Consider the following 27535-nt stretch of genomic DNA (forward strand, 5'->3'; position numbering starts at 1 on the left):
GACAATGATGCACCCTTAATGCAGTGTAGCAATGTATACATCCCCAATGTGCACTGGGCAGCTAGAGTTGGCATACTAATGCTGCTTCTCTGAGAAAAAAGGGTCTCCTGTGCTCCTGGTAGATACTGTGGTACTCCAGGTGATCTTCAGTGGTGCAACCCTGGTAATCACTTAGCAAGAGTCAGTATTCTAATGAAGGAGAAGAGGTTATAGAGACTGATTTTAACCATTCATGACTATAGCTGATCCTTCAGTATTAGAGTGGGAGCATACTGACAGGGGAGTTTGGCGAAATTTTCACTGATGATGATGATGTCCACAGCATACCTGTTCTGCCATTCTTTGAGAACTATCAATCTGGCATGTTTTGTCACCATTAGATTATTTTAACGTAAAAAATAAAGAAAATTATAAATGTGAAGATGTTAATAATTATAGGACATGATGCTTTTAGTTATTATTTTATGCTCATAGTATTACACTTCATTTGTAAAATTAAACGGATAACTTATGGAATTCTAGTCGTATGTAATCATTCTAACTGAGCTCAGCCAAACTACTTAACACTGCTTGGTATTTACAACTAACCAATATGTCTTAATATTGAAATATGTTGATGGAAATTTAACTGCAGTGTTTCCCTTTGTAGTCATATCTCCAATCCTAGGGAGCTAATGCTATACCTTAACTGCTAAATAAATCCTTGGCATTCCAAAGATCAAGATTTTAATAATCACGAAGTGCCTTTCAAAATATTAGTGTCAGGAGATAAGTAGATGTTTTCTGCAGTTCACAGAATTTTCTATAAATCTCTAAGTATCCCCAGACCAACCTCTTTACTTATTTATTTATGTTTCACAATCAAGATGTTGTTATTACTGAATTATAGGCAATAAGCCAGATCCTCCTACCTCACTGTGGCCCAAGGGGGAAAAAATCTCTGATTTCAGCTATCTAATAACTGAAGAGTAATTGATTTAGCAGTTTTAGCTCACAGCGGTCCATATTTCATTCCAGTCTTAAAACTGTGATAATCCTGTTTTTTACGAGATCAGGTGATTGAGAGATATTTAGTTATAATCTATCAAACACAAGTAGCATTCTCAGCTATTGCTAAAATGATGCATTTAGGTATACGTACCAATGTTCTTTTGGTCATGAACACTTCATTTATACCTAAGGTTATCTAAACATATTGGAACTGACATCTTATAAAAATTTAACATCATAGTGGATACCTATGTACAGATAATTCAGGGAATGTACCATGGACACATACAGTATTTAAAGAACATTCTAGCTTGAGAATAAAACCATGTATATGGATTTTACAAAGTAGAAACTATATAATTTAGTAATGCAACTTTTATCATAAACATGCCCATAGCAATAATACAGTGAGGTCTCATTATGTTTGTAATTTTCTTTATCGTAACATATATGACTAAATACATGTGATGCCTAGGAGATATTAAATTCTTATTGCAACGGTAACAGTCTGTTATTCTGTTCTGAAATACTTGATGAATCCAATACCAAAATATTACAGCATCTCCAAGCTCAAATATTCAAACATTTTAATGAATTCTAAATTGCTTTTAAATTCAAACATATTCACACCTCTTTTGGTGGCTATTCCCTGAACATTTGTGCTAATGGATCTTTGATGACACATGTTTGGAAATGGCTATTATTTGTGAATACTTATATTTATATTACAAGTAAGGATATTCTTGCCAAAATATAGGCATTCACTATCACCCAGTCATGAAGTAGAAACAATGCCATGTGACTCAGGTGGTCAGTCAGACACCATGAATAATGAGTAGTCAAAGATATAGCCAAATTAAACTGTGGATGGACATCCTATGGGATGAAATATGCTCTACTTAGGTGTTTGACAATTGCAAACTAATAATTTCATAAAAATCAAAGGCTGCTGTGGAAGAGGAAAAGGTTGCATTAATCACATAAACTATTTGTATTAGAAGTTTATCCAGCTCTAGACATCTAGTCATGAAGAACTAGGCCTTGAATTTTCAGGAAGATGCATGGAAAAGTACATGCATACAACTCTGGAAGAGCATGGGCAAATCAGGGATGTCTGAATACCTGTGTACATGTACAATGCCAACTTGCATGCACCTATTAGGCACACTTTTAAAAAATCTTGGACCATGATATCCAAGTTATGATTTGTACTGATGGGTTCAGAAAAGCATCCAAAAGCTAACATGCATTCTGAAGTTCTCTGGAAGTCTTATGAGAACAAACTTTCTTCTGTGATTTCTGGTACATCCTGGTTTCATCCAGGTTGGAAATCCATAGTGTAAGCTCTTTTGCAGTTGTGCCTGGAAAACTATGCCTTCCTCTTCCCCCCTTGCATTTGTACATGACACTAGAGATCTGCTTGGGCCTAATTTTTAGGCCCGATCTGGACCCAAGTCCAACCAATCAGAGCCCAAACCTGAGAGGGTCGAGTTGTCCTCACCACTGCCAACTCCTGCCCCTGAGATTGTGCCAATTCCATAGCCAACTGAACTGAGCTTTAGAAGGTCTGGTTGATTTCTCACCCGACCCAGACCCAACACCTGTAGTAGGGTCCCACTGGGTTCAGAGCAGGTTGCAGTGATACTATTAGCTATTTGTCTGTGCGGCATTTGTAGCAAGACTACTCTGCCCTACTCCTACAGGGAGCAGATGCAACAAGATAAACCTGATCCTCATAAACACCTGCTGGGATGAGTTACAGTAAGACTGGGAGCCAGAGATGCATCTTTGAAATATTGGCAACTTCTACCTTAATTTCCTCCTCTACATGAGCAGAAGAGAAGGGAGAGGGGATAATCCCCTGCCCTGGAATGAAACAGTTAAGATCTATCATGCCTTGCCAACATTATAAGATTAGCACAAAGAAATACACTTAAAGAGGAGAAACTGTTATATTGTCTGTATTAAGGATTTACAGTCACTGACTTAGCTGAAACTGGGTAAATTCATACTTAATTTGTCTGTGGACAGAAAACTGCTATTCGCACTGGTGGAGCACTGCTTGAAACTGGGGTAAGCTCCATTCAGTGTACATATGAGGCTGATGAAGATTTATTATTTGTGTTACTGTAGTGCCTATGAGCGCCTGACATAAATCAAGACCCTATTGTGTTAAGCGCTGTTTGAACACAGAATAAAAGATGGTCCCTGGTCCAAAGAGATTACAATCTAAGGCTAAGGGTCGGAAAACAGGTGGATACAGCCAGGCAGACAGAGAGCACAGGAAGACAATGAGAGAGTATTGGTCAGCATGATAGGCAGTGGGCTCAACACACCGGCTGCCTAGCCATTGTCAAGGCTTTTTGTTTTGTTTTGGATTTTGTTTTTGTTTGTGTTATCATGGCGAAGAGGAGTTTTAAAGAGGGTTTTGAAGGAGGCTAATTGGGTCCTGTGGTTTGCGGGTGTTTCTGGGGATCTCTTCCCAAGAGTGCAGGGCAGAGTGGGAGAAAACATGAAGGAGCTTATTTGAAAATTTAATAAGTGGGAGAAGATGACTGGCAACATTGGCTGATTGGAGTAAGGAGTCAGCATCATGATGGAAAATAAGAGATGATAGATAGAGTGGGTATACCAAGAAGGGCCTTGAAAGCGAAGACAAGTAGCTTATGTTTGATCCAATGGAGAAAGGGGAGCCAGTGGCTGTGTGCAAAGAGAGGGGTGCCATAGTCAAAGCAGTGAGCTAGGAAAAATAGTGTATTTCCCTGTCTGCTCTGGGAGTTGCACCACTGCAGCTACACTGATGACTGGCCACCAGTGACCCTAAATGGTGGCAAATCAATGTAGCCAAGGCCTCTATTATAAGCAATTAAGTTATTTAAGAAAAGTAATGAAAATCCACTGAAATGTGTTGAAGCAATTCAGGACTTTCACTCCACATAAACAGAAGTTCACTACAACCAGGTTCACTATCAGTTTCATATACTGAAATAAATACAAATAATCAAATGTACATTTTGAAAAAATTATTAACTCATACTGGAGTATGATATTAAAACTAGAGTATCTGTGTGTGAAATGCTCCTAACACAATGCAATATGCATCCTGATTGTCCACACAAAATAATTTAGATCCTTAGATTGTGAGCTCTCCAGACATCCTATCTGAATGTTTGGAAAGCATATGATGCATAATATACAATACTACAAATAAATAAATTTAAAAGATTGAAACAATTATTCTCAATACTTTTATAAACTTCATACTTCAGTCATTTTAAATGGTTAGAACTTTTTAAGCCTTATCAGAGAATTTCTTATTATGTTTACTATGTGTCAGTAAAGTAATTGCTATTCAACTGATTCATACAGAATTCATGCATTTCCTTTATAACATAGGGAAAATAAAGATTAATCCCTCTATATCAGGTAAGCGGAAGAAGTCCTGTATAGTATTACTTATGAATAAATAATATTTCTGGATTTATGATTTTTGGTTACCATGTGTCAAGGAGAAATTCTCCCTCTTCATGAGAGATTTCAGACTCCTTCAAAGGTGTAACTCTCCTACAGGTGTTTTACAATAGCCATACTACTCTGGACTATGTTGTTGTTAGTCCTTATATGTCTGACAGGATCAGACCTGATCAATACTTGGAATGGAGAACTCTCAGAAAAGCCTATACATTGCAGGACATGGTATTGATCATCCAGTAGGTAGCATTCATATCCCTGAATCAATTCCAAACCAGTGCTGGGCACTTAGCTTCATGTCTCTACTGAAAGATGGAAAACGCTGCTGCCTAAGATCCCATCCACTTGCGGTCTTCACTTTTCTCAAGGTACTCTTTGTCAGTGTAATGTTGTTAGTTGTGGTGTGCTGATCAAATTCAAATGGGAAATTACAGTGCGTCAAATCCTGTTCCTATTGAAGTCAATCACAAAACTCCCATTGATTTAAATGGAAATGGGAAGAAACATATTTTACAAACACAATATCCCTCACGTAGCTTTGGTTACATAAGATAACCTTTACTTTTTCTATCCCAAACTATTAGATAGAATCATGTGCTGTTAAATACCTGCTCCCTTTCACTCCAGAGGCAGTTGTATTTTCTTGGTAGATGAAGTAATTCCCTATGCCATATATATTCTATACTTGGGATCATTGTTTGAAAAGTGCTACATTATTATACTGTCATTATTGTTACTATGACTGTAGAGAAATTCAGTATGTTGCTTCAAATTCTCAGTGACAACATGGCCCAGTTTGATGAGTGGTGATGGAGTCCTATCATAAACTTAGCAGTGTGGTCATCATTAAAATTGTTATGAACGTGCCATTGATATTCACACTATTCCCTACCTCAGCGGAGAATGTTTGGAAAATATGATCTGATACAATACTTTTCTTTTCCTCCCTCATGTATTAAAGTTTTTATATTGAGAGCTGGACCAGTAGTTCTTTCACATCAGACCTTCCCTTTTTGTGTCATGTGAGAACAACCTCAGAGTCAAGTAATACACAAAAAAGAGAAAATTCTCCCTTCACATATGCCCCAGGAAATTCCTTTGTTCATGCAAAGTTCATACTGACTTCGAATCAGTCGCACAGGGTGTGCCATAATCGAACCTTACAGAGAGAGAATTTTGGCTGAAATATATGTTGAGCCATCCTGACATGTTGGGTTTCTGCGCGCAATTCGAACAGAATTATTGATGAAGTCAGAGCAGGATTAACAAAACTGCTGATAGGGCCATGACTGTGAGCTCCCAAACTGTAGTAATCCCTCCTACTGTGAGGTATGACTGATGACTGGATGTTACATTTTGACCACTAGGGCTCCCTGAATCTTTGTTAATTTAAACCCTTACCATCATTCATCTGGCACTGTATGAAGGATATGAAAAAAATATGCCTTCTCAGTTAGGAACTCACTTCTATCAGTTGTCTACCAGACAGCAAGTCTATCAGTCTATTGGCCTTCAGGGTATGACGTAAGTCTTGTCTATTCTCTAGAAGCCTTATTCTCTAAGGCTTTTGCCTAAATGATTGATTCTGGTGGTGGTATGTAGTTTAGTGAGAGCTTTCTAGGGTTATGCATGTTATATTTTAACATTGTTCAGTCCCTAGAGATTATTTGATGAATGTTTATCAATTGAAGAAAATTTTAAAATCATCCTATATACTTCATACAAGATCCTCAGTTTATATTTGTGGACGTTTTTGAAAGGGTTGAGGCCTGTTCTCTCCTTTGTGATGGCACAAATTGCAGTCACAAAATGTGTCCTCCCAGAATTCATTGGGGGTGCATGTCATAGATCTCTTTACTACATATTTACACCCACAATTCATGTTTGAAAAATGTATCTCAATTCATATGAAATAAAATTCCTACTTGATGGGGTGTTGTGAGGAGTAGATATCGTTTGCAAAGCACTTAGATGTAAAGTATTATTATTAGTGACCCTGGTATTGTCTAGGAATGTTTGCCCTAAATTTGGAAGATTTTTTTAAAATAAAAGTTTTCTTTTAGAAGAAGTCATTGTAGTCGATATTGGTCCCACCTGTTTTCCCCTTTCTTATGGTAAGTGGTAACTGCTCACATGGGTAGTCCCTTTGAAATCACTCTTATCTCTGATACTGCCTTCTTGTACAATCATCTTCTGGTAGTGTTAAGCGTCTCGGGAAGGTTATCTGAGGCAGTGGTGGTAACCCAATGGGACTACTCATCGTGAGCAAGAGCTGAAGAATCAGTCCCTAAAAGCTAAATTATGGCATTTAACCACAGTCCTGTGTTGGGGGTTGTGTGCAGCCGCACCATGAGATATCCTAAGTCTCTGAAGCAGAATGCCTCCGACACAAGATGGGTACGAATTACAATTTTTTTTGTAAAAAAATTTTAAATGATTTTTAAAATTCATGATTTTTTTTATTTAAATCTTTTTTTAATTTGCGGGTTGCTGATTTTATCCTTTCTTTCCATTTTATAGTCAAAAGTTGCAAAAGTGGCTGTTTTGTACTTGTTTCTTGAATTACTTTCCTAACTGTTAATAGAATTCCAAATTTTCCATAGAGATTTTTTCTTCTTCAAGGAAGTTTTGTAGATAAAATACTCATCAATGCTGGAAAAGACATGTCCAGGGCCCCACTAGCATCTTAACTGTGAGAACAAAAAAACTCAAACACAAAATTGATAAGTAAATAGCCAGTGCTGCATTTGCAACCATCTTCTTCCAATGAGCTGAGTATCCACATGCCAAGAAAGCAGAAATGTTTCAACTCGGCTACTCCTCCTTTAGTCTTTGCAGGTTGAATTCTTGGAGACTTGTGCTCCTAAGGAACTTCAGTGATTTTGACAATTCCACCTGTAGGTGCTAAAATATGTGTTTAAAGATGTACCTTTAGGCTCCTATTTTGAAAATACTGGCCTGTGTGTATAAAAGAGCTCAGAATAACTTTGCTAATGTATCAGAAATCAGAACAGCTTTTCATTAATACCACTGAATTTTGTTTTAAAGTGACAAATTTTATGCTACTACATGCTAATAAAAACATTATTTTACCCCGGGTGCTGCAAATATTTATACACATGCTTAAGATTAAATATTTGACTAGTCTCACTGAAGTCAGTGGGACTATGCGTGTGAGTCAAGTTACCTACTTGCTTAACATTTGCAGAATCAAGGCCTTTGTTTTCAATTTATAAATTAAAAAAAAAAATACCCTGGTCGTAGTGTCATTTTGCAAACCAACATTTATAACTGAGTTCATTATAAACTGTGCCCTAAAGTTTCAAAATTACAAATTAGTTCTACAAACCCTGATTTAAATTAAAAAAATAAATAAATCAGGAGCTTTAAATCAACCCACCCTGGTTCTAAACCTTCTTGCTTGCACTGGAGGGAGGGTTATTAAGAGATGTAGCATACTCCTCTGCCACAGGGCCTACACATACGAGTGAAGTCCTGGTGTTCCCATTCCTCCCACTCTGCCTCCTATTTTGCAAGCTGTGCTGCAAGTGGAATACCTCACCTGTAACCTGTGTCCTCCCCTCAGCACGGGGACTGTGTTCTGGGTGGCACTCGCATAGGATGCACAAAGAGAGAGAGCACACACCTCCATCTCTCACTGTGTGGTCATATACACAGTGGGGGACACAACTCAAGTATTTTTTAGCCACAACAACTGAAACCAGCAAGAGAATTTCCATGCTTTTGATTTATAACCCAGCTTCCCAGCAAATGACAATAGCTCTTCGTTCTTTCCTCTGGATGCTTCACCCTTTCATCCTAATACACTAAATCAAATGACACACGTGTATGCCTTTCTAGTCCCCTGTCCAGCATTATCATAAAGAGCATCTTAAGCTCCCTTTTCATCAGTATAATGCTGTTATTAAAAATCTTGTGTAACCTCTGTTGTGGTATCAGGCAATTCAGTAAATAGCTGCAACCATTTGTAAGTAGCTAAAAAGGCTTTGTGTGCCTGATAATGGATGTCAAAGTCCTTCTTCAGGATTTTTTAAAACCTGTTTCCACTGCAAGGCTATCAGTCAGCATAGAAATGACATGTAAACATTTACCTTTCAAAGCTGATTACGTGAGGCCCACGGGGTGATTTGTGTGCAGGGTTCTCACTTTAGAGCTACCCTGTCAGTTACATGATTAAAAAAGAGAATTAATCATACCATCCGGACATACAGAAAAAGCACAAGGAGTCAGAAAGCTCCTCTCTCTCCATTTCCTTCATCTGGAGCACAGTGCATGGCTTCAGGTCAGCACGTACTGGAGAGATTGTTTCCCACCAGATCCTTCTAATACACATGCTGTAACATCATGATTAAATGCTGAAGGACTTACTCAGGGGTGGGCCTGGCCCTTATTCATGTTAGTAATACTTACTGTGCAAGCAGTGCCACTGAAATCACTGGGGCTACTCACAGAGTAACATGAGTTAGGACTGAAGATTTGGATCTTTTGTTTTTATTAAGGCTTACCCATCAGAATGCCCACTGACAGAGCTTAATAAAGCCTGGATCTGGCTCTTGGATCGTCAGGATCTGGCTCTTGGATCTCAGTGAACACACATGCTAATTAATCAGCTCTAATACCAATATTACGGAATAGACCAGAGGGAGGGTGCTTATGCAGGGGCCTAGTCCATCCTACAAAGGGTGAATCCTCCCCTACGACCAGGTAAGCTGGTTTTAGGGCAACATTGTCCTAACACACCAGCGAATCTCCTTCAATGTTTTGTTGTTGTTGTTGGTTTTGTTTTTTTACAACAGACATGAAATACAAAGCATTGGCAGAAATATTTTCCATTCTTTTCCAAAATGACACTGCCTACACGACCACGAGTGAGGCAGACTTGGAGAGGACAGGCTGAGAAAAAGTGATTTACATTTTGAAAGACTCACAAACTGTTAAAGTTATCTTTTCCCCCTGAAAAAATGCTAAGGGGCAAAATTGGCCCTCAGATGCATTCCACTGAAGTCACCTGGAGGACTATCGACAATCTACATTATGAAGGCAATTTAGTGAAGCAGTAAAAGCTAGCTATTATGAATTTATTCTCTGCATATGGTATAATAACTGATTTCTCCAAAAGGATCAAGGGCTTGCATTACTGTACAGGAGTTTCTTGAGTAAATATTGTCAAGGAATTTTGCTGGCAAACCACATACAAAGCCCAGCAGAATGAACGAGAAGTATACTTTTTCATTGATTCATAGATTCCAAGGCCAGAAGGAATCATTGTGATCATCTAGTCTAACCTCCTGTATAATACAGGCCATAGAACTTCCCCAAAATCATTTATTTTGGAAATATATTCAATCTTGATTTCAAAATTGCCAGGGACAGAGAATCCACCATGATCCTTGGTATATTGCAAATCCAATGATTATAGTTAAATTCGTTTCTTCCTTTTTCCAGGGTGTTCTGGGGGAAGGGAAGCAGAGCCAAGGCTCTACTCACTCTCTGCCCATCTCTGTACTCTCACTTAGAGTGGAAGAAATGGACATACAGACCCTGCTCTCCTCACTTGCACCACCGCCCATGTTGTGGAGGGTGCAAGGGGATAAGTGAAGTTGGCCAAAAACACCTTTACACACCTCTGTGGCCCCCTGAGGTGAGTCAGAGTTTAGCTCTTTGAAAATTTCCCCTCCAGAATCTGATACTTTAATGGCTCATCTTAGACAGGGCTCAATCCTGCTCCGTGGTGAGGGCTGATATTGTCTTAAAAATCATGAGATTTTTAAAATGATCGTTTGGGGTTCTTTTTCTCTTACTTCTGTTTTTTTCTGAGCCTATAGTGTTCTCTGGGGTTCACATTTTCAAGCTTTTCTCTGCAATCCTGAAGGCTAGAAATTTACTTTTGTTTTTTAAGCTTGCATCCTGGGCTGCATGAAAGACACCAAATATCACAAGAAATGGCAGTACTACTGCATTGATTTCAGTGGGACTACTCACAAAATAAACTACTCCTCAATCTAAGGATGGCAGAATCTGTCTCCTACCTTTTAATATGTATTTTCAAATCCAGCTCTGGAAGCACTCAGATCTCCTAAGAATGTAATTGTAAGTTATAGACAGATATAAAACATTACAGATACTGAAAATCACAGCACCTTTGCCTCTCCAAAGGATTCAAAAAAGGAAATGGATCCCCAAAGAGAATTTCTTTTAAAAGGTATTCTTCTAAAAACAAAGGTGCTATTATTGATTCTATATTATGACATGTTAAACAAGACCTCGTCCTCAAAATGTAATTTCTGAAATGAAGTACAATGGAAAGTAGTTTTTATATGTGCACAAACTCTACAAAAGCCCTTCTAAATCAAATATTACCACATACCCAGCTGTGTATGTAAATAGTTCTTGGGCGGCTGAAACAAACTGGTTTCATTTTTTGCCACACAATGTGGCATGAGGTTATTTCCTCAGAACCACATATCCAGTTACTGGTTTTACATTATACAGAAAGCTGACCACGATGCGATGACTAAAATGGAGTAAAATTAAGTTCCGCTCCTTCCTAATATGAACCAATGGGAAATGAATTAATTCCCAATGGATGTTGAGGCTAATTTCGCAAGGCTCAAATGCTGTGCCCTCCTATTCCTCAGGGCCACAAAGGCCCACAGTGAAACTGATGCAGTTTTGCTGCCTGAGATGTGATGACCTGAGAATAGGATTTCAGGCCCTTGCATCTCAGCACACATGGATCCCCTGATCAGTGCTCTTATATAAGAGGAGCATGCTGGATTTTGTAGCAGCCGCACAGTAACTTTGCTGCTGCCTTGCAGAGTAAGTGGGACAACTGCATTTTATCCAGTCAGGCTTGGTGAGGCGGTAAAGGAGATTTGCTCTTAATGAAGGACTTGGAGGCCAGGTGACAGCTGACAAGTGGGCAGGAAGTATGAAGCTCCCTAAAAGCCTGAAACTCCTGGAGGTGGGTAATGTTGGCCAGGGATACAGAGAGTGATAGCCTTATTTTTAAAGAGGGGGAGAAGGAAGGAACAGAAACTGAACAGATGGCAGAGGGCCTCGATATGCTGCCAATACCTGTCCCCCACACTGCAGAATGCTGAGGAAGAGTGTATGTGCCTTCACGATGCTTTACAGTTTGGACCATTGAGTATTGAGCTAGCCTGATGCCAATACAGGACTCTTGCTAGCATTGAGGATTGCACAAGTGGGGCTCAGCAACAGACAGAAGTGAAAGTAAGCTGGTACGTCCTGGTACGGTGTACCGGCAAGAGCTAGTGCGCCGTACCGGGGTGGATCGGCTTCCCCAGGCGCAATTTAAAGGGCCTGCGACTCCCAGCAGCAGCTGGAGCCCCAGGCCCTTTAAATTGCTGCCAGAGCCCCGCTGTCGGAGCCCTGGGGTAGCAGCGGCGGGACTCGGGTGGCGATTTAAAGGGCCTGGGGCGGTAGCAGCGGCCGAGCCCTGGGCCCTTTAAATTGTCCCGGAGCCCGCTGCCGCTTCTCCAGGGCTCTGGCAGGCTCTGGGGACGATTTAAAGGGCCCAGGGCTCCGGCCACCACTACCGCCTCGGGCCCTTTAAACCGCTGCCAGAGCCCCCGGCTGCTGCTGTTACCCTGGGGAGGGGGAAGGAGGCACTTGCCAGTACAAGGTAGGCCAGGTCTGGCTCTGACCCCCCCAGCCCTGCCCCTTCTGCCCGAGGCCCCGCCCCTTCAGGGGGCCAGAGCTGGCCCCAGCCCAGCCCCATACCGGTAAGTCCCAAGACTTACTTTCACCCTGGCAACAGATGATAAATTCACTTACGTTCCCCTGCCCCCTTTCTTTACACAAACTCTCTTTTCTTGTCTGTTAGGACCAGGATAGGAGTCATCACCATGGCAGCTATGATTTTGACAGTTCTAGGAACAAATATCAAAGGCTGGCTGAGTTCAGGAGCATTTCTTGCCTTACCTCTCTGTAAACGGGGAAGGAACTTACAATGCAAAACTGAATGTGACTCTTTGAATGGTATCTGCTCAGACATAGTGCAGCTGAAACCCCCACCAAAAGATATGCTTGGAATCCATCCTCCACTGGTTACCAACTCCAAGGATGTGATATTCTCATTGCACGCTTCAAGGAATTCCAGTGGGAGGTACTTCTGTCCTGTGATGGCAGGATTCATCCACCAAGACACAAGTAGCAGCAACAGAAATTTTTTAATGGATTTCTAAATAGGGACTAAAAGTTTTAAGTGGCTGGCGTCCAGATCTTTATATTTTCATTTCACAGGATAAGCAGTGCTGTGCTTTGGGGAAGAGGGCAAGCTGAGGGTGCCTTGACAGCGAGAGAGATAGGGGTAACTTGGAAGAAATGGTTCTATGAAGCGTCCTTTTAAAAGTGGTTTCTAAGAAGTAGAATCCACCTGTCATAAATATAAAGGGAAGGGTAAACCCCTTTGAAATCCTTCCTGGCCAGGGGAAAGCTCCTCTCACCTGTAAAGGGTTAAGAAGCTAAAGGTAACCTCGCTGGCACCTGACCAAAATGACCAATGAGGAGACAAGATACTTTCAGAAGCTGGGAGGAGGGAGAGAAACAAAGGGTCTCTGTCTGTCTATATGCTGGTTTCTGCCGGGGATAGACCGGGAATGGAGTCTTAGAACTTTTAGTAAGTAATCTAGCTAGGTACGTGTTAGATTATGATTTCTTTAAATGGCTGAGAAAAGAATTGTGCTGAATAGAATAACTATTTCTGTCTGTGTATCTTTTTTGTAACTTAAGGTTTTGCCTAGAGGGGTTCTCTATGTTTTTGAATCTAATTACCCTGTAAGATATCTACCATCCTGATTTTACAGGGGGGATTTCTTTATTTCTATTTACTTCTATTTCTATTAGAAGTCTTCTTGTAAGAAAACTGAATGCTTTTTCATTGTTCTCAGATCCAAGGGTTTGGGTCTGTGGTCACCTATGCAAATTGGTGAGGCTTTTTATCCAACATTTCCCTGGAAAGGGGGGGGGGTGCAAGTGTTGGGAGGATTGTTCATTGTTCTTAAGATCCAAAGGTCTGGGTCTGTAGTCACCTAGGCAAATTGGTGAGGCTTTTTACCAAACCTTGTCCAGGAAGTGGGGTGCAAGGTTTTGGGAAGTATTTTGGGGGGAAGGACGTGTCCAAACAGCTCTTCCCCAGTAACCAGTATTTGTTTGGTGGTGGTAGCGGCCAATCCAAGGACAAAGGGTGGAATATTTTGTACCTTGGGGAAGTTTTGACCTAAGCTGGTAAAAATAAGCTTAGGAGGTTTTTCATGCAGGTCCCCACATCTGTACCCTAGAGTTCAGAGTGGGGAAGGAACCTTGACAGCACCTATCAACTCAACTTTGAGCACATCTCATTTACTTTTTTCCTCTGATTTTGGAAACAATAGTATCAAAAAAATCCTGTAAACTGAAGTCCTGTTCACACTATTAAATGTCACCTCCACTGTGCCCATCACACTGATGCCAGGGGCCCCCTAATAGCGGCGGGACTCCTGGCACTAGTGAATGCCATAGGGACATATTCTCCCTAAAAACAAAGGAACTAATTGACCTCCAGACTCCAAACAACTTTTCTCAAGGTTGTCAGTGAATTGCAGCATGGCTACTTCAAATTACTACCACACTAGGGAGAATGAGAGTGAACTTTGGGTGCTTTATCCCACCCAGGTTGGTGGTGGTAAAGCAAAGCCGTCATCCCACGGCAGCATGGAGAGCGGGAACACAGTATTCATGTACCTATGTTTAAGTCAAATCTCTCTGTTTTAACATTACAGCTTTGGCTCCTTCAACTTAACAAGAACACTTTAATGAAGTTCATGCCACTGGTTGAGTCTGAGCACAATTGCACATGTTTCTTATTAAAAAAATTCCCCATACATTCAAATTTCCTGAGACCATCCCAAATTGTATTGAATACTATAAAGAAGATCTTGATCAAAGGCATCTACTTTCTGCTTTTTTCAGGGTTTTACATAGCTGCAAGTACAGCTTTGCTAGCAGAATAGCTCTAATGCTGGGCCCCTGTGAATATCTGAATGCCCTCATCTCTTGTTAAAGCCAATGGGATTCAAAGGCACTGAGCACCGTGCAGAAAGTATCAGTACCTTACACAATTAGGTAATTTGTCAGGACTAAATGTTACCTTTCTGCAGATCCCAGAGAACACGGACGCTCCAGAATGCTGTTAAATGATGCTTTGAACACTTCTAAGAAGAAAGGATGGCCTTGTGGTCAAGGCACTGGACTGAAATGATGGGTCTGTGCTTGGCTCTGCTCAAGAGTTCCTATATGATCATAAGCATATCATTTAATCTCTCTGTGCCTCAATTTCCCATCTCTAAAATGTAGATAATCCCACTTCCTTAATACAAGTGGTGTTCTAGGAACACATTCATTAATGATTGTGTGGTGCTCAGACAATGTGGTACTAAGGTCATGCAATCACAAGGGAGTACAAGTATCAGGGTGTGAGGTCTTAAATAACATTTTCCTACAAGGCATTTGATCTTTCTCTCTCTCTTTCCGACCCTATACTAGAGAATGTAGTCAGATAAAAATTTGTGTGAAAAACAGAGGTTGGTACCAGGGCATATTTTACTGTACCTTGGATTAAAAATATTTCTCTTATTTTACAACTGATGTATGTTCCGAGGCCTGGGTTTTTCAAGGCATTCAGGCATGACTGTGCTGAGTGCCACAACCCCTTACTGATTTAGGAGCCTAAATCTCATTTTCAAAAGGCAGCTAGGCACTTAGGAGACTGTCCCATTAAATGTCAATGGGATTTAGGAATTTAGGAGCCAAAATCCCATTGAGAGCAAAGGGATTTAGTCTTCTAAGTGCCTAAATCTCTTTTGAAATGAGATTTAGGCTCCTAAATAAGTTAGGGGTTGTGACACTGAGCACAGCCATGCCTAAATGCCTTGAAAAACCTGGGCCTCTGGAACTAATGGTAAATTCAATTTAATAAAAACAAAACAACAGGGTAAACCATGATCTTTTCATACTGTGCTGTAGAGACGCCCCTTGAAATATCTGAGTTTCGTGCCTGATTCTACCTCTGAGATCTGCAGGCAGACTGTACCCATCCCACACAGGGGTGTTCAGCCACCTCTACACCAGCATGCCCTCAGTCCCCTAAACTGCTCTCCATAGCCCAGGAAGCCGCATGGGGGAAAGGGATGGGCAGGGGAGGATTAGGTCGGCAAGAGGTGTAGTACATCAACTCCCTTGCACTCAATCCTCAAGGACTTGTAATGCAGTGAGGATTTTGTAGCCTTCCCTCCATAGTGGGGATCCTTTTTTAGGGGGAGCCATGGGAGCAGCCACAGCCAGGACACTCCCTGGCAGCATGGTTCCAGTGGAATCATGCTACCAAGGACCAAGACCAGGACCAGAGATTCTGCGGTTCTGTGATTAGAAGGGCCTAATCTACCACTGATCCCTCACAGGCTAGTGAGTGAGGGGGACAAATACACTCTAACCTCTACGGACTAACAAGGGAGAAATATCTGTGAGGTCCCCCTGCAAAGATTTCCCTACTCTTTAGCTCCCGTTTGTGGGTTTCCTCCCACAAAAGGGCAATCAGGCTTTCAGGGATCTATATTTTGGGGGCGGGAAGAGGTTAAATGAAGGTCACTGACATTATGGGAAACTGAGAGAATCTTGTTCACAAGTGAACAAATAGGACAACATATTTATTTGCTCTGACCTTTCCCGAAATCCTGCTGACCCTCAGCATTGCATGTGTACTTTCATAAAACAAAAACAAGTGCAAGCTCAAAAGGGAAGGAAATGGCAAGGCTTATGTTCTCCCTACTTCTGCAATCACTTTTTAACATGCAGTACAATTGCCACGATGGCATGTGCTCATGCAGATAAGAAAGAAAACTGTTGTAAAACATGTACCTATGCAGTCCTGAAATGTTGCATAAGTTACCCACAGACCACAAATAACATCTCCTCCACCACTCGATGAAGAAAAGAGGCTTTTGAATACGTTATCTCTCCATGCTCCAGACTAGCTTTTCCTCCTCTAACGTCTGACACATACCTTCAAACACATGTTGGGTCTTCAATGAAGGGAGGACTCATTTAATCATTTCAGCTTGTCTACATTCAGACTGGCACTAAACAGGTTAGTCTGAGACAGTTAAGCTTTAATCAATTATTAAACCTGCTGAAAGGTTGTTTGTTTTAACTGGCTATTAGATCATTTCCAGGCTGTTTGGGGGCATTTGTGTGTGAGAGACAGTGTTCAACTGACATTCTCGGGCTTTAACCAGTTTAATTTCTGTTATGTAACCTTGAAGTCTCCTTATTGGGGAATTACCACAGTAATGCAGAAAGTCTCAAATAATGACGCTGGCATAAACTCAATTTAACAACAGAAAAACTTCTATTTATTGTTGGAAGAGGTTGCGGCATAGAGCTGGTCAGAAAATGGCTTTTCTTCTGCAAAAAATTTAGAGACTTTTTGTTGAAAAAAACCCCAACATTTCCAGTTCTGAGACAAAAGATTGAGTTTTGGGTGAGTTTAGACAAAAGCTCAACATTTTCTGTGCAAAGCAGATACTTTTTGTAAAAATCTCTGTCAAAGAACAGTTTCAAGGGAAAATTTTTGACTGAAGGAATGTTGCTTCAGCTGCTGGTACAAACGGTTTCCCTCTCCCCGAGACACAAAACACACACCTCAACTTCCTCCCAGTGTTACTTCCTCAGCGAAGGGTCCTTCACTCTTTAGGGGCTGTCTGGGATGTTCCAAGAAACACACTCATCCAAATAACACAGTAGCTCTTACATTTCTCTCGTGTAGATCAGGTTTCGGAACCCTGCCCACCTAGCGTTCAGAGCCCGAGCTGCAAATCTACACTGCTGTTTTTAGTGCCATAGAACACACCTGAGTCTGTCGACCCTGTCTCTGAGACACATGGCCGCAGGTTTGAAAACACAATGGAGACATATCCTGTGTTGCATTTTGAAGGAAATGTTATAGCCTCCATAGCCCCTTTCATTTGTTTGTGTCTTTTATATTATAAACCAGTTATTGTCTCTCTCTCTTTTTGCACAGTTCCTAGCAAAGTGGGACCCTAATCCTTATTAGGTACTAACATAACATAAATGTTGAATAATAATAAATAAACAATAATAATAATTAATTACATCTTTGCTTCTTTCAGCATTTTGGGGTTTTATGGCTTGCCCTTCTTTCACTTTGATGCTTATCGATGCACCCTTAGATTTATCTTCTCCCACAAAAATAATCCCATTCACAAGGGAACGTGAAGTGGTCGTTTTATCCCGAATGTTGTTTTTCATCATCTTGAGTCACCGTCCTGATTTACAGCATATTTTTAGGTTTGCCAGCCACTGCAAGTACAATGACCACCTTCAGGCTTGTAATGCAGCCCTAGTGGCAGTGAGCGTGTGAATGTCAAAGGGATTATTCATCAATAGAGGAGTTAACATTTCACTCGAGCTCTAGTTGGAACAGTCTCAGTGGCTGTGCTTGTTTGTCAGACTCAGTAATATTCTCAGCATCTAGTGAAGGGGGTCTCAGAACGCATTTTTTGGTGGCCTCAGAATGCGGTCATCAACTCTTGCTGGTGGCCGCACTGACACTTTTTCCTAAAATATTTAATTAACTTTAGGAAAAACAAATGAATATGCATGTATACCAGGGGTCTTGAACCTTTTTACAAACAAGAGCACTTTTTGAATTTAAGTGCAACCCAGAATCTACCCCGCCCCTTCCCCGAGGCCTCACCCAGCTCACTCCACCCCCCCCCCGTTGCTCGCTTTCCGCCACCCTCGCTCACTTTCACCGGGCTGGGGCAGGGGGCTGGAGTTCGGGGGGGGGGTCTGGGCTCGGGCCGAGGGGTTTGGAGTGTGGGAGGGGCTCTGGGCTGAGCCTGGGGCAGGGGGTTGGGGTGCAGGAGGGGGCGAGGGATGCAAGCTCTGGGAGGGAGTTTGGGTGCAGGAGGGGGCTCCAGGCTGGGGCAGTGTTGGGGTGCAGGAGGGGGTGCAGGTTGCAGGCTCTGGGAGCGGGCTCAGGGCTGGGGTAGAGGGTTGGGGTGCAGGATGGAGTTTGGGGTGCTGGTTCCGGGAGGGGCTCAGGGCTGGGGCTTGGGGTGCGGGCTCCCGTTGGGCAGCACTTAACTCGGGCGGCTCCCAATCAGTAGTGCAGCGCGGCTAAGGCAAACTCCTTACCTGCCCCGACCGCACATGGCTCCTGGGTGGGGCACATGGCTTTGCACACTGCCCTTCCCTGCAGGCACCGCCCCCGCAGCTCCCATTGGCCGCAGTTCCCTATTCCCGGACAATGGGAGCTGCGGGGGCGGTGCTTGCAGGCAGGAGCAGTGCACAGAGACCCCACCCCTCCCCTGGGGCTGCATGCTGGCCACTTCCCGTAGCGGGGCCAGGACATGCTGGCCACTTCCCGGAGTGGGGCCAGGGCAGGCAGGGAGCCTGCCTTAGCCTCACTGCACCGCCGGACTTTCACCATCTGGAGATTGCGATCGACTGTCAGAGGCTCCAGGATTGACCAGTTGATCGCGATCTACCAGTTGGTGACCACTGATGTATACACATCCAGATCACTGTAATTTATTTATATAGGTTTATTTTGCAGACACAATAATAAAAATAATGCTGTGAAAAGTGATATTTGCATGTTTGTTAATATCACTTTTCACAGCAAGTCTTGGCAAGTTAAGACCTGGATGGAGTGGTGGGGGGTGAGGCAGCAGAAGCCAGGGGCGATGGATGGGGGCGCCCCACCACCTCATGGTCGAAGGTGTGCGTTGGCACCTGAGGCTGGAGGTTGGCGCCCTGGGCCAGCACACACTGGAGCCCAGGGTCAGCACCCGCAGTTGCAGGGCCAGGGATTGGCAACCAGAGCCGGGGATCAGCACCCGCTGCCACGGAGCCGGGGGTCAGCACCCAGAGCTGGCACCTGCTGCTGTGTGACCAGGGGCAGGGCGGCACCCGGGGTTGGTGCGTGGGGTCTGTGCCTGCTGCCGCACAGTCAGGGTAAGGGTCAGTGTCCAGGGCCAGCACCCACTGCAGCCTGCTGCTGTGTGGCCGGAACTGTAAGGTGACATCCAGGGCAAGCACTTGCTGGAGCCTGCGGTTGATGCCTGCTGCTGCATGACCAGGGCTGGGAATCTGCACCCAAAACTAAATTCACAGAAGTAATTACTGTGTACGTATATAGCACAGACGGAAAAAGAGAGAATATTTTTTTCCTTTGCAGGACAAGAGCATCTGCATCACAGGATCTATTTGGGAGTAACAAAAAGTAGATTTTCAAAGAAGCAAATATTCTAAAAATAAAACTGCCCTGCACAAACGGAATGGGATCATGACGGGAGCAGGGGCAGGAGAGGAACATAGTCATAGTCTGTGCTATTTAACAGATATCTAACATAATCTGAAAACTGATGCAGCAGCTGTGGGGAGGAAGAGCTAGCAGGCGTGGCCAAGGCAAAAGTTCTGCGAGGACTGTAAGTCTAAATAAAAGGGAAAGTAGAATGTGAACAGTGTTGGAGTAAGGAGGCAATCTGCACCTGCTCCTTGCAAAATATCTGGCAGCAAAAGCAGTAACAAAATTAAAAAGAAATGCTGGAAATGTCAGTGTTGATGAAAGCAGGTGAAAAGCAAAGGGAAAGGAACACGCCTTTTGAATGAAGTGATCCCAAATATATTGAGTCCAAAAGGTTGGGGCCAAATTCTGCTTTCTAATCAAATGGCACAATGCTCATTGACTTTATTGTGAGCTGAACATGTCTATAAACAGGGGCGGCAAGGTATACGGGCCTGCGGTGCCCAGGCTACAGGAATTTCAGGGCCTGGGGGCCCGGCTCCACCAATGTTTGCGTGGAGTGTCCCCCAGCTTCTGGCTGCTGCCCCTCGTGCCGCACCTCCCCTGCGCCCCGGAGCATCCCTGCCTGATTGAAAGTGGGCAGCTCTGGCTGCCCTGCCATTCTGTTCTGCTCTCCCTCGCCTGCACCGCCAGCCGCTGCTCCCTAAGGCTAGGCTACAGCACAAGAGCAGTGCTGGCAGCAGGCTGAGGCGGGGGGTTGCTGCTGCACCTGAGGCGGGGAAGTGGCGCACACATGACTGGCATCCCTCCCCTCCACCGGCACCCACCAGGAGGTGATGCCGAGGGGGCTTCCAGCTGGGAGTCCTCTGGACCTTACTCACCTGAGCAGCTGCTGGGGCTTTGGTGAGCGTGTGAACCTATGATCTGTGCCCCCGCCCACGCCGCCCCCGTCCACAGCCACCACTCCTGCCCCACGGTGGGCAAGGGGCAGCCCCATCCCCCCTGAGGCTATGGTGAGGAGCAGCAGGCTGCAGCAGGGGAGGAGGCTACATCCCCTCCCCAGCACCCAGTCATCACAGGGGAGACGAGGGGGCTTCCTGGACCTGAGCAGCTGGGGCTTGGGTGAGTGTTGTGACACCCTGCGCCCCTCCACCGCCCGCAGTCACTGCTCCTGCCCCACGCTGGGCGACAGTCCCATCCCCCAGTGAGGCTACGGTGAGGGGCAGCAGCAGCAGCAGCAGGGGAGGAGGTGCACATGTGATGGCAGCCAGCCTCCATCCGCAGTACCCACCACAGGGGAGGCAAGGGGGCTTCCTGGACCTGAGAGGGGCCCTAGGAGCATGTGCAGTGACAGTGGTGCAAGGTGAGTGTGCTGCTGGGGGGGCCCCTCCACCGGAGCTCGCTGCTGCTGACAGGGAGAGGGTTGGGGGGAGTCCTCCTCTCTGGCCCTAGCCCTGGGCCAGCCTGTCCTCATCCCTGGCCCCACCCAAACGCCCGAGCCTGCACCCCCAGCCAGAGACCTCACCCCACTGCACCCCAACCGTCAGCCCCAGCCCTGAACCCCCTCCTGCACTGTGAACCCCTCATCCCGAGCCCCACTCCAGAGCCCTCACCTGAGGGAAAAAACATGCAACTTAAATGTGGCGGTCAGTTTGGGGTATGATTGTGTTTAGCACAACACTTGATTATTTTACACCCTTTAAAGTATATAATTGGTTGTACACAGGTACAACAAAATATAATGTATCGAAGCAGGCGAGTGCTGCTTCTGACTTTTCACTTTTAATTGGCCCTTGTAATCTTGTGGTGCCAGCACATTGTAGCTTCATTTTATCCCAGCAACAAATTCTTGATTTGTAGGGCCAGTAATAATCAACAATGGATAAATTCTTAATAAAGTTACCCATAGAAAAAGAAGAAACGGGTAATTCATCAAGTGATGGCTTGAGTTCGACACCCAGCTTTCAAACTGAAGTTATACAAAAGAAAGATGCGGCAAATCTACAAGATAGGAAAAGGAGTTTTCAACAGTCTTGGCTATCGTGATTTATGTGGTTGGAGTACAACAGCGAATTAGACAGATCATTTTGCTCAGTCTGCAAAAACTATTCTGAAAAAAAGATCTTAATATTTTCTACAACGGCCGAACCAACATTTATTTTGTGCAGATTTCAAGATGGGAGACACGCATTGTGTGGTTTTACATCACATGAAAAATCCTCCTGTCACAAGGAAGCGGTAATGAAGTAGGCTGCTCTGCAATTGCAGGTACATGTTTCTGCACTAAGGTCAGCCAGTTACAGGAAAGAATCACAATCAGCTAGGAAAGCTCTACACAACAGTTTTAACAGTGTCTCAGTCCCTAGCTCAACAAGGCATAGCGTTACATGGACATAATGAGAGTGGTTCAAATTTGATGCAGCTCTTGTTGCTACGCAGTACAGATTCTGAGGAACCGAGACAGTGGCTTAGTTGCACAAAATACAAGTGGCTGTCACATGAGGTTATTAATGAAATAATCAAAATGATGGCGCAAATTGTGCAAAAGATAAAGGCTTCAAAGTTTTATGCCATTGTAATGGATGAGACTACTGATTTGTCAAGAAAAGAATAAGTACGTTTTTCTTTAAACGTTCTTTTCTAGTGAGGACTGGGATATTGATGAGGAGTTTATTGTGTTTTACCAAACTGACACAATGGACGCGGCTTCTCTTTTCAAAACCGTGGAAGATACGCTTCTCAGGTGTGATTTGCCCTTTTCTGATTGCCGGGGCAGGGTTATGATGGAGCCAGTAATGTGTCCCATGAATTTATTGGAGCCCAAGACAGAGTGAAGGATTGAGAGCCAAGAGAGGAATTTGTGAACTGAGCTGCACATTCCCTTAACCTTGCCATGCAGGATGCCCTGCATAATATTCAAGAATGTCGTGAACAATCTCATCAATGCCTTCAGAGAGTCACCAAAGTGAATGGGAGCATTCTGAGAGTTTCAGAGTGAAGGGGAGCCTTCTTTACGACCATTGTGTTCAACGAGATGGACACTAAGGATTAGTAGCATTAAATCACTGCTCCACAACTACGAGGCCATGATGAACTGCCTAGATGAATTTAGTTACTCTTCCGATGAATTTGGCTCAAAATTAGTGGATTCTTGAAGCAACTTCAATCTTTTTCAGCATACTTTACATTGACAGGTCTTGTGAAAGCCATGGGTCCTGTAGAAGAAGCTAATGCAAAAATTCAAAGCCCAAACATGTCACTGGCAAGCGTTATGAAGAAAGTTGGCTTGTTGCAAGAGGTGTTGAGTGGGATGCACACTAGCTCATCATACAATCACTTCTGGGAAACAACAGTAGAGAAGGCAAGAAATCTTTATTTAGATGATTCCACAGTCCTGAGAAAATGCAAGCCACCGAGATGGCTCAACCATGGCAGCCTTCCTCACACCTTCAGTGACCCCAAAGAGTATTTCATCAAATATATGTCAGGATCGCTGATGTTTGCAAAGTTGCCATTGAACAGAGGTTTTCAACAGAAAGCTTTACATTCGCAGTAAAATTGGACAAGCATATAACTATGGCTCGAAACAGGACATTGTCCCAATAAGTGAAGTTTTCCATGGTGATATTAACATGGAGAGGCTCTGTCTTCATTTAGAAATGTTGAGTGATATTTGCAGATCGAGAAATTGCCAGCTTAATTTGGTGAGCAAAGTGAAGTAATTTCTGAAACAAAATGAAGGCTTGAGTGACGTTGTCAGAAGTTACAATTCTCCTAAATTATTCTACATAATTCCTACTATAACCTGCACCATTTAGCGATCATTCTGTTGCCTGCGCAGACTGAAAAATTATTTGCGAACGACAATGGGCCAAGAACATCTAAATCACTTGGCATTTCTTCACATTCATAAGAACTCTACCTCTGAACTGGACATTGCAAGTCTCCTGAATGGCTTCATTTCAGGAACCAAACAACGACGACGAAGAACATCGCAAAAGAAGGGGCTATATTTGTTTTAATTTTAGAAAGTATTTGCTTTTGAGGGTTATTGATCCAAGAGTGTTTGGTTGTTTCTGTATTCAAAAGTTGATATTCTTAGTTAAATAATTTTTTCTTATGATAACAATATTGTGCAATAAAGGGAAACTGTTAAATGCTTACTGTTTCCAGTTTATTTTTACATTATTTAAAAATATATATATCGGCTTACAAGGTGGGGGGAGGGGCGGGACTTCAACCCATTCTGGGCACCACCAAAAATTATACAAACCTGCCACCCCTGGTCTATAATTTGGGTCTGTGTGTGCAAAGAATGCAAGAGCAAATTTTAGCTTCACAGGTTTGTAACTGACGATATTCAAAACCAGTTTGAAACACCTGTTCATTGCCACTATCCAGACATCTTCTGTACTGCCTGGGAATAGTCCTGCAATACTGGGCAAAATTCCCACAGACTTGAATAAAATTTTTCATGAGCGAGGACTACAGCTCTTGGGGCTACATTTTTACTTTTTTTCATTTACAGAGTTTTCTATCATTCAATAATATATGAAGCACAACTGAGCAAACCGCAATGCAGCTTTAAAAGTGGGGATTATTTTTCCTGCTTGAAGTTGGAAACTGCCCCCAGAAATGAAGCTGTCATGCCACTGCAAGCAAATGTAACCAATATTTCTTCCTGGGATTTAGTACAGAACATAGATTACAAATTATTAATATTTTCCTGAAGTCATCTCAGGTAGGTGACTTGCTTTAGGATCTGATGTTCTTGCCATTTCACTTTTGGTGCATTCATTGGGTTATTTTTCTTTTCTGTCCTGCAAAACATCATAGTATTTATGTGAGAATATATGTAAATGCAGCGCATATACATGTATTTTTAGTACATTCTGTTCCCTCAGCTGTGCTTGGGTAACCTGTTAAGCTTCATTTCCTTGCTTCTGCATGATCACGATGCACAGCATGAAGAGATGTTTGTAATTTGATAAAAGAACTGTGAAATTGCACATTTGCTCATAGAAATAAAAAAATCCTGCCTCAACACCTGCAAAAAGAATATTGTGCTGTATACAGTTGTTTAATTTAAGAGAGTGGAGACTATGACTTCACCCATCATAAGTGTCTGAGAACTGTGTAAGCTTTTATTTTTAAGTAGATCAATATTTAGGTGTTAAAAACTATTTCTTGTTATTCCTTTTTAACCCCTTTCGCAGAGTCAATCAGCTGTTCAAAACATTATTAGTGTGAAATTTCCTTTTTTCATGAAGAGCTTCTCACAGTTCCGCATCATTTGATGTGATATAACCTTAAGAGGTTGCCGTCAGAGAAACAGAGCATAGCCCTGAGCTGAAATTGGGGCAAAAAAAGTTATCCAGTGTTTTTCAAAGGTATACAATGAATGCATGACCAGATCCTCAGTATGTATAATTCTGTACAGATCTATTGAAGATCTGAGCCTTATTCTACTGGGATGAATTTTTGAAACATTTTCTGAATCAGTAATTTTGTTTTATCTACAGTCCCTTATTTTTACCATCCAACCCTTCTACCTCTTGGCTAGCAGGGGCTCAACATAACACTAGAAATGAGGAAACAAAACAGGTGACAGAAATATAGAATGTATTGCAGTTTATTAATACATCTGATATTACTCAAACTGTGGGTGGAGTGTTTCTTTAACAAGAGAACTCCTCTTTTATGCTCAATATGCTGAATCTTCATTCTGGTCACAATTCAACAAGGTCCTTAAGCCCATACCATTAAGCATGCGAATAGCCCAGTGATTTTAATGTGAGTATTTATGTGTTTATGCCCTTTGTTGAATTGCAGACTATTTTGTTTATTATTTAGCATATAAAATAATACAGTGAATTTTTACAAGAGGAACGACAATCCCACCAGCTTCCTTTCTGTTTCATCTTTGCCTCCACTCACATTAAATGTGATATGGACTCTTACACTGTGAATATTCAGTCTTTATGTGGGTGGGATTTTCAAAAGAACCCACCACTAGCCTAACTTTGATCCCAGTGAAGTTAGTGATAAAACTACCAATGAGTTCAGTGGGGGCTGAGGTGAGCCAGCGCTGAGAGCATTTGAAAATCCCTCCCTATGGGGATATTCTAACGTTGAATTTCCCTTCTCCAAAAAACATGGAGTAAATCAAACCACTAGAGAGGTAGCCCTTCAGTAATGAAACCAAATGGGGAAAAACTTATTAGGATACTCATCCTTCTTCTCCGGGCAGGACAGGCTTGGCTCTTGGCCCAAAAGGTCAGAATAGGCAGAATGGGCATTCCTATTCATCCCCCGAAGAACTGGGATGCAACCCATGCTCTGGCCACACATGCTCCACACTGTCATTTATATAACATGAAAGAGAAAAAATACCTGCGAAGATCAATCATTCCCAAATACAGATGACAGATAGTGACTGGGAAAAGACTTAAGTTACTTAAGTGACCAATAACAGAGCTAACATGTCATTATGGGGGGGGGGGGAAATAGTGGTGGTTCTCCCTCCAAACTCACATAACCCATGCTTGCCACTGGACTGAGACATCACTTTGGGAAGCAATGAAACAGTTAATATTATTGTCATTTAAACGGTTACCAATAGTCTTCAGTCTTTACAATGAATGAGACCGTTGGTTTGTGTCTCAGACCTATTGTTTCAAGCTGCTTGCAGACACCACTGTAATTTGGTTGCATTTGCTTGCCAGTAGGGGCAAGTACTTGATCAAGGACATAGGGCAACCAGGCTATTCAATACACAGCAACCCAGGCTGTGTAATGCAACTTCAGAAAGAAATCATATAGGCCACCCATACACCTACACTTCCAACAGAGGAGGATCATCATTTCCCCCAAAGAAGTACAAAGCTTTAGCCTGTGTCCAATGGAACCCCAAACTGTCAGAAAGGAGCAAATCAAATCAGGCTATAAAGTTGCAGCAATGGGACTGGAAAATAACTTGGCCGTGAATTGTTTCACCCCATCTTGGATTCACCTTCTGGAGAGGGCAACAGTACCACCCTGTATACTCTACTCTACTTATTTTAGCTACTTTTACCACCACACTTATCATTTTGGCATCTAAGTACTGGACAAAACAATGATCAAGGAAGCACACACACAGACACACACAATGTTGTTTCTCTCACCTTTTCCACAGACAAGGTGTCTGAATTTCAGTGTGGTGGTGTTTTGGTTCTTTTGTTTGATTTGTTGCCTGTTGCTCAGCTTGCATGGGATGCAGGGTTAGGGGAGCAGTAGCTCATGAAAGCTCATGCTCAAATAAATTGGTTAGTCTCTAAGGTGCCACAAGTACTCCTTTTCTTTTTACAAAAAAGGAGTGACCCAAACAGGCTGTTTGATTAACTTAGTAAAAACCAGATCAAAAGAATCAACCAGGCCTTTATATACACTCATTTTCCCTCCCAGTCTCAAAAAAGAGTTGAGTTTCTTCAAGACTCCTAAAAATATACAAACATCCATAATAATCCACTCTGACCCTTGCACAATATAATAATCACTGAAGAAAGTGTCAGCTCACAGAGCTGCTCCTCGACATCAATGTACCTTTCCTATGGAAGAGTAGTGCTAAGATTTTCAAATACTCCTGGGACAGATTTAGACATTCAATTCTCTTTCATATTATTTGGAAATTAGGCTTCCAAATGCCTTAGGTGGCTTTGAAAACTTTTAGGCTAAAGT

Source organism: Lepidochelys olivacea (genome assembly GCF_965140295.1).
Source record: "Lepidochelys olivacea isolate rLepOli2 genome assembly, chromosome: 11".
NCBI lineage: Eukaryota > Metazoa > Chordata > Testudines > Cheloniidae > Lepidochelys > Lepidochelys olivacea.